The sequence below is a fragment of the Orcinus orca genome, chromosome 8 (genome assembly GCF_937001465.1).
Source record: "Orcinus orca chromosome 8, mOrcOrc1.1, whole genome shotgun sequence".
Lineage (NCBI taxonomy): Eukaryota > Metazoa > Chordata > Mammalia > Artiodactyla > Delphinidae > Orcinus > Orcinus orca.
In genome coordinates, this window is record NC_064566.1 from 58236809 (window position 1) to 58245880 (window position 9072).

At 36.7% G+C, this 9072-nt stretch overlaps 1 pseudogene; it reads left to right on the plus strand.

Annotated features, from left to right (window-relative positions):
• Window positions 1-2367: 2367 nt before the first annotated feature.
• Window positions 2368-3889, plus strand: LOC101285001 (pre-mRNA-splicing regulator WTAP-like; annotated as a pseudogene).
• Window positions 3890-9072: the final 5183 nt, after the last annotated feature.

Below are 9072 nucleotides of genomic sequence, written 5' to 3' on the forward strand. Positions count from 1 at the left end.
GTGGAATAAGGCAATCCTTTACTTTCCTGTTTCAGCTCTCATATTGGAAAAAAGTGATTATTTTGCAGGCTATTTAGTGTCACATTTTTTGCATTGTTGTGCTTTTTTTGGTGATTTTGCTGTTTAAAATGGCTCCCAAGCATAGTGCTGAAGTGTTCTTTAGTGCTCCTAAGTGCAAGAAGGCTGTTATGTGCCTTATGGAGAAAATACATGTTGTAGGTAAGTTTCACTCAGGCATTAGTTATAGTGTTGTTAGCCATGAGCTTGATGTTAATAAATCAACAATATATGCTTAATAAGGTCTTTAAACAGAGACACACATAATATAAAGTTACATATTGATCAGTGGACAAAAATGTGGTGACCAGATGCTCATAGGAACCTATCCTTATGTCTCTCCTAGGAGCAATGATTCTGTATTCAGTAATTCAGTGTGGCGGCAACTTCTCAAAACAAAAACACTGCAAATGATGAGAATCGACTGTGCTTACAACATTTTTTTCACTGCTTCCTAAGAATTCCCAAATGTGCCCTGTTTTCTCATATAACTGTTTCACCTATCCATCCATTCATCAATCTGACTACCCATTAAATATTTATTTATTCCTTTCTTTCTGCCAGACACTTCTTGAGACTGAAGATGCAAGGACAAACGAGAGATAATACCCTTGTTTTCAGGAATCTAAAAGTTGAGCAGAGAGTAATACAGAATGCTAAATTGTATAGTACAGAAGATACAGCACTTATGGAAGTTCACAAGTGGAAAACCAAACTTAGACTAGGACATCAGGGTCTTCTGGAAAAATAATGAATTAAAAAAATAATTTAGTAAAGAATGGTGGCAGAAGGAAGGGTGGGTAAAAGTTCCTGAAGTGTGAGTGAACTTGGCACAAGTTAAGAATTGAAAGAACTCTGGTATAGCTCGAGAGTGGTAATTCAGAAAGAGAGAGTGATATGGGATACTTATTACTTATATTTAAAGAACATGGTATACTTTGTAACATACTTCTCCTCTGCATAGAAAATGCTCATTAAAAGTGATTGTAAAAAATAAAAAAATAAAAAATAAATAATGGCATGAAGAATGAAATGAATTTTATACAACAATCTGAGAGGTACAATTTTCAAATATATTTGTTCAAAATCAGTAGCAGTTAGTTTTTAAGGTATATATTTATATGCCATTAGTTAAATGAGATATTCCTATGGTAAATGTAAAACTCTTGAAAGGTTAAAAATCAAAACAAAACAAATAAGCCACCCAACAACCTGACAAAACATTTATATAGTATTTTATGTAATAGGATAACTCAATTTAAGGAGTGTCTTGCCAATACTCATTAATTTTCCATCATTGAGGTAAATTAATTCACTATCAATATAGCTTTTCAAAGCACATAATCCTCTGGTGGTCTATAAAACATTAATATATATGGACAGGGTTATCGTGTCATGAAACAATCATTTTCATTTAAAATTCCAGAGTTGATGAGCTTTGATTCCTGCTGCTTCCATCAAAATGATCATAATAGGCCACTTCTTTTTCCCTGGAATTCTCATAAAATAGTTGTGTTTATCCAGTGTTAAGACTGTTGTCTTAAGTTTTTTTCAATTTTAATTTTTTCATATGCTAATACATTTCAGCCAGGTTAAATATCTTTCAAAGTGGATAGATTAGTCTTGTTTCTAAACATGTGGGATATTAACTCTTTGCATCCATATTTTTTTAAGCCCATGTGTATCAAGAGACCTTCCTGTGACACTCATATCATCTAGCCTATGACCACAGCTCTTTGTGAAATTAAATTACTATTACAATTTTCATCACTGACATTAAAACTGCTATAAACTAAACATGTGTAGTTATTTCACTGAGTATACTGAAGCATGTATCCTACCTGAGAAGATATATGAATATCTATAATGAAGGATATGGATGGAAGGAAGGAAGGAAGGAAGGAAGGGAGGGAGGGAGGGAGGGAGGGAGAAAGGAAGGTACGAAGTTAGGAAGATACCTTATTCAAAGACTACTACTTCTTGATTTTTCCTGAATCTCCAAGGAAATTTAATTCATGTTTTGTAATTTAAGTAGATATGAAAGAAAGCATACATAATTAAATAAATTATTGAATGTATGTTATAGCACACTGCTTTACTTGGCAGAGAATGAGGAAGATTAGTATTTTCTACTGTGTTCCATGGCATAGTAATTTTACAGGGAGTTAATGGATCTTGCTGGAAAAAAGAGGGAAAGCGCCCTTTAAAGGACAGGAAGATCATTCATATAAGTGCTGAGCTGGGGAAGAAAGACTGGCCTTTGCAAGCTGTTGACCACAACCTAAAATATGAATGATCCTCCCTCAGTGCCATTTTGTGGCAGCGAGACCTGCAAATAAAGGGGAGAGGCGGGGCTGTGGCGGGAGGAGGAGCGCGGGGGCCGGCGGCAGCGGGGTCGGGCGGCCCGGGCAGCGAGCGGGTAGCGCGGGGTCAGCCTATGTGACTGGGCGGCGCCGGCGCGGCCTCCGTCAGGAGAGGATTCAAGATGACCAACGAGGAACCTCTTCCTAAAAAGGTTCGACTGAGTGAAACAGACTCCAAAGTATGGCACGAGATGAATTAATTCTCAGGTGGAAACAATATGAAGCATATGTGCAAGCTCTGGAGGGCAGGTACACAGAACTTAACTCTAATGATGTAACTGGCTTAAGGGAATCTGAAGAAAAACGAAAGCAGCAACAGCAAGAGTCTGCACGCAGGGAAAACATTCTTGTAATGCGACTAGCAACCAAGGAGCAAGAGCTGCAAGAGTGTACTTCTCAAATCCAGTACCTCAAGCAAGTCTAGTGCCTAGCGTTGCCCAACTGAGATCAACAATGGTAGACCCAGCGATCAACTTGTTTTTCCTAAAAATGAAAGGTGAACTGGAACAGATTAAAGGCAAACTGGAACAAGCCCAAAATGAACTGAGGGCCTGGAAGTTTACGCCTGATAGCTAAACAAATCATACTCCCCAGTCAAGACTCCCCTGACAGTCCCACTACAGGAAAGCTGTGGTGGGACAGCCAAGTACTCGTTTCCACACCAAGACTCAGACTTTTTGAGCCAAAAAGCCACATTCTTATACTATCCAGCTTGTAATGGTTAATGTAAAACTTACCAGATGAACCTTGTGTTTCAGCTTTTTTCTCTTCCCCCTCCCCTTGCTTCAGAGGCCTGATGGCGTCGGACTATTCCGAAGAAGGGGCCACCTCCGAAAAATTCCCCTTCTGGGACATGTAGACACTTGAGAAGTGTTTCTGTTTGAAGAAAATAGAGGGAGAAACAGAAGTCTTAAGTCTGTGGCACACTGTGTCTTCAGACAGTTTGGAGGAATGAAAACCTCGAGATTTAAAATCATGAACTGAACATGTAAAATTCCAGTAAATGTAAAGATGGAATATGCATCGCTCTTAACCTTGAGCATAGTGACTTAGAGACACTGTATATCAGTTTTGCCAATAAGACTGTGGACTTCGTGATTGTTGTTGAACTTCTGGGTCAAACTCAAATGAGGTGAATTTTGCCTTTAAAGGGTTTATTTGCTAAGAACCAACTTAATAGTCATGAGAGAATCAAATAATAGATGTCAGTACAAGTAGTTCATACATTTAACCATTTAGTTTGGGGCTCCATATTACTTGATTGAGCCTTAAATCAATGTGGTTTTACTCAATGGTTTGTTCTTTGAATGGTTGCTAATACTGTAGATAATCTTATTGAGGAATGTACAAATAATGAAGGTGTGGTATCAAACTTCAGGTCTAAACTGTTTGAAGCATTATAAACATTCATTTCACAACTAGATTGTATAAGGATATTAGCTGTGATGAGACTTACTGCTTTATTTTTTTCAGTAGTGCAATTTATTAAATCCCCATTCCATTCAACAGGCAAAAAAAATAATAATAATAAAAATAAAATATGAGTGAAAACAATAAGGAAAAAAGAGTTAGTTTCCACCTATTATGACAAGAGTCAAAAAGAATGATACTATTCAGAATTGCATGAGGGGGAAGTGATTTGAAGAAATAATTAGTGAATTACGTAAAAAACAATGGGCCTTAATGTTTACCACTGCATTTTTATAATAATGTATTTTAATACAGCAAGTTAAGAAATAACCTAACATGAAATACTTGAATGCCAGTTCCATACATTGTGATATGTTAAAATGGAAAAACATGAAAGGTGATAAAAAGATTATGGAAGAATAGGCATTATAGAATACATTATTAAATGTGAAAAAGTATATTACAGTATTAAATATATGACTATTTTAGGAATATATTAATAAGTTGAGAAAGATAAGGATAAAATACTAACAGTATTATTTCTGGATGGATAAATGGCTTACTAATACTAATGACTCTATTCTCACCTCCTCAAATGACTTTTTTTTTTTTTTTTTTTTGGCTGGGAAGTGTCTGGAATAGAGAGGTGTTCCCTTATTATAGTTAAGGATGAGCTTCCATAGGTTTTTCCAGCAGGAGAGGAAATTTATAAGGACTGCTACAAATTCAACCTTCAAAATCAGCTTCTAAACTATTTGTGGAAGGGTTCACTTAGGCATGCAATTACCCATCGCAGGTCTAATTGTCCATTTGCATGCACAATTTAGAAAGGCACAGTTGAAATTTAGTCCCAGGCTCTCCAACACTAATTTTCTCCCTTGAAATTGACATTTCAAAGAACATCAGGTAGCTAAAACCCCAGATTTGTTATTTATTTCAACAGGAAGGGAAATTTTTTTCTTTCCAAGTTGAAGGATTGGTTTAAAAAAATTAAACTAAAAGATGAAAGGGAAAAGACAAGCATACAAAGGAATGTGCCCTCCCTCCACCTACGCTACCAAGAACAGACTCTTGTTTGCCTTGAAAGGAGTTATAATGTGATCAGTTATCCGATTAGAAGACTTGTCCTTACTTCTTCATAGAGGGGAAAGCATATCTGACCATCTTATAGTTGTATATCTCCATGTATAAATACCTCTATCTTCCTCTGTAAAAGTGGGGGTAATAATATGCATCTCATTGAATAGTTTTGAGAATTAGAGCTGATAATACATATAAAAAAATTACATAGAAGGCCCTCAATATTAGTCCTCTTCTTGGTTCCCCTGTTTTTATTTCCTTCACCTTCATAGGTAATACTATATAGAATTGATTCATACCAATTTATGGCTGAAAGGATTAACAAGTAGTGAAACAGACCCCTCTACTTTGCCAAATCAGTTTTGTGGCTCTTAATTTTAAAGATTGGAGACAGATGTATTTATGAATTTGCTAGTGAGGCTCACTGTGCTGTTTAAAATAGTAATCAACAGCTGTTATTAATGGGAAAGAAAAACGTGAATCCCTACTAATTGGCAGGGCTTGTGAAAATCTAGCCATCCATCTTTCCTCTACTATAACACATTCAAAACAAACAAGCAAAATGACAACTGTGGAGGCCTTTGGGAGTGTAGTGTACATATCACCGGCATCTGACTTCTGGGTGAATCATGACACAGCAAGGGGTGGTCTGGCTTGCTGCTTCGGCAGTAAAGCACAGAAGAGTTGTGCTGCACTGTGGTTGGCCTGGGCCACATCAGTGCAAAGAATGCGAGTTTCCATGAAGCAGCCTTAGGCACACAAGAGAGAGCTAGGGTAGGATGATCTTAGACTTGTCTAAGAAGGCCAACCGGAGAGATGAACAAAACTTGGCAGAGAGAACTGTCTGATACAAGTTCCTCTGTCACTTGGGTCACAGCTCAAGTGCTATATCCTCAATGAGATCCTATCACTGCCATTGCTCAAGTACCCATGTCCCACCCCCCCCACCCACCCCCCGCTTTTCTTCATTGTGTTTCCCTACAAGCATGAAAGCATCATTGCTGGGCTTGGCGTACAGTAGATACTTATTTATATGAAGTTAGGAAATCATGTCTGTATATTGTGGCCCCAGTATACTGGCCATTCCTATAGGTTATCTCAAGAACTGAGAAACATTGCTGCAGAAGCTCTACTTGAGTACCAGTACTTAATGAGAGCTAAAAGTACTTATCACACATTGACTCTTCAACCATTCTATGGGATAGACACCATTATATAGGTAAGGAAGCTGAGGAACAGAAATTTAAATCAGTTGCCCAAGGTCAAATGTCCAGTACTCAGTAAAGCTGGGCTTTGAAACAGGCTATCTGGCTCCAGAGTGTGTACATGCTCAGCTGGTGGCAGGAAGTATCCTTATTAGCTAGACCACTCAGAAATTCTCTCTGGGAATATGAACTGAGCAGGCAGAAAGTCAGTCATTGTTAGAAATAGGCAGGCAGCAGAGACAGAAACAGTAGATATTATGATATACACTTGGTAAAGAAGACACAACAAAGCACAAACCAAAAAAATACAACCTGAGATCAGGTAGTTGGCTGGCAGCTCAGAGAAGCAGAGACACAGAACTTTGTCACCTTTTCTGTAGAGGCCACAAAAAATACCTGATCACTTGCTTCCTGGATCCAAAATGACAGTTTAAGTGGCAGTGAGGCTCCATTTTAAGGTACAAGGCTATTCTTGTTTCCCCATGATATTCCTGTAGCTGTTGTTATTATTTTTATTGTTAATTCTGTTTATCTCTATAATAAATCTCTAGTAATTGAGATGATCTGAGTGAATCTCTGTTCCTTGAAAACAAAATTGCCCAGTGTAGCCAGAAGTTACTACCTTCACAACTCTTATTCCATGACCTCTTTCCTTTCTCAATTAAGTGTCGATGAATTTCTGCAGTGGTGTCACTTGCTAATTATGAGTCTGGCTCACAGTGGCTTACAGCAGGCTTTTCCACTGAAGTGTTCTTGAGGGCAGGAGAGTTGAATGGGTGCCCTTGGGATTTCAGGGCAGATCACCCACAGTGATTACTGCAGGAGAGAAAGAACTTTGAAGTCTTGTATATTATCTTACAAATCCATATGACCTTTGTAGTCTTTCATAATGTGACTATGCTTGTTTTACTTAAAATTTGTTTTTTCCGTGGTTTTGAGGACTACCTAACACACTGTCATGTACCTTATTTTGACAGGCACAACATCAAAGTGTAAGTCCTTTCAAAAAATCTATGCAGTTTTAAAGTAGTCATCACAAGATGGAAAAAAGAAGGAAAGCCTTCAATATCTGAAATCACTTAGCTATAATGGTAGAAATCTAAATAATGAAATTTGCTATTTGCTGGCATAAAGTCCTGACTTGGACATCTCTCAAAGAAACTGACAGATCACAGGAGCTGCAGAGGCATCCACAAGATGATACTATTGGTTATTTCCAGACTTGTGTTTAGACCAGTGGCTTTTAAGCATTTTGTTATTGACTCACAATGAGAAATACATTTTACATCTCAATCTACCACACATATACACACACCTAAAGCCAAGGTTCCATGAAATAATAAGGCATCTTATTATACATGATACTCTCTGTTCCATCCTAGTTTTATTTTCTAAGACATGCTGGACAAGACGCACTACACTGATTCTACAACCCAGGAATATGTCACAACTCATAGTGTGAAAGATAACATATTAGACAAGGTCTCCTCATGCATCATACAAAGGCAACAAGTTTATACGTGGGAATGACACAGAGGTTAATTGGACAATAGGAAAATGAACCTTAAAAGAGATGAAGCTTCCAAATGAAGCTTAAGCCCTACCAGGACAATATTTAAAGGAGGAGACTTGTATTGCCTCATAAGAAACACAATATCCAGAGTTCTACTTGAAGACATACTTCTCCCTGGAACAGACTGTATTCATTGCATCTCCTCTAACTGACCCTCACAGCTTGGGTCTCATCTCCTTATTATAACACTTAAGCTCCATGACTTGTTTTGAAAATATTTCATCTAATTTGAAAACTGTAGAAAATCACGAGAGAGAAGTATTTTAAAAACCACGTGCTATTCCATCACTTTTTCTGGAAATATATAAAGTCCAAAGTGAAAAATCCGCCCCCCTCTACCCATCTCTCCTATCACAACCTTCAGAAATAATTATTGTTAGCAGTTTGATACATAAACTTGCAGCTTTGATGATTTACACATATATTAGCCTATGTGTGTTATATAGACAAAATTTCACACACATATGTATGTAATTTTAAAGGGAATTTTGTCATATACCACCTTGATTTTTTTCATGACAAAACACAATATATATCTTTTGAGTTTAGTGCATATACATGCACCCATTGCCATTTGTCAATTGATTGGCATTTAAGTTTCCCACTGTTTTCAACATTACCATAATGCTACAATGACTCTCTTACCAGTATATATGTTTAAGCCCAAAATATCATTGTGGTAAATTCCTAAGAATGGGGATGACGTTTCAAATTTCAATCGAGGCTTCAAAGTATCCTCCAAAATATTCTTACCAATCTATACTTTTCACTAATACCATCTGATGATGACCTTTTCCCAGATCCCTGTCAACACTGATATTATCAACATTTTAAATTTTATGGACAAAATATGCATGTATTTCCCTGAATTTTATGAGTTTAAGGATCTTTTCATGTCACGTGTATTGCATTTTATTTTTCCTTTTTTGAATTACTGGTTCATATATGCTATCCAGTTTTCTATTTGGCTGTTTACCTTTCTAAAAAATTTATTTGTAGAAAATACATGTGGTAAAGTCCTATGTCTATTATATGTGCTCCATTTTCTCCATAGCATGTCATTGTCCCTTAACTTTATGTATGGTGTTTGGCCACAGAAAAGTGTTTTATGTTTAAATTTGCTTATTAATATACCTATATCTAAATGTGTTGCTGATGACCACTATGTGCTGTCACAGTAAAATAGGCATCTCCACTTTAAAGTTAAAAATAGCCTTGTGGATTTTTTAAAACTACTTTTACAGCCCTGTATTTTTTAAATATAACACTCTTGATATTTATGTTTTATGTAATTGGGCCAATTTCAATAATTTATGTTTTGCTAGAGAATCATCCATTTTATATACTTCAAATTTATTGGCATATTTATAGAAATAAAATTCTC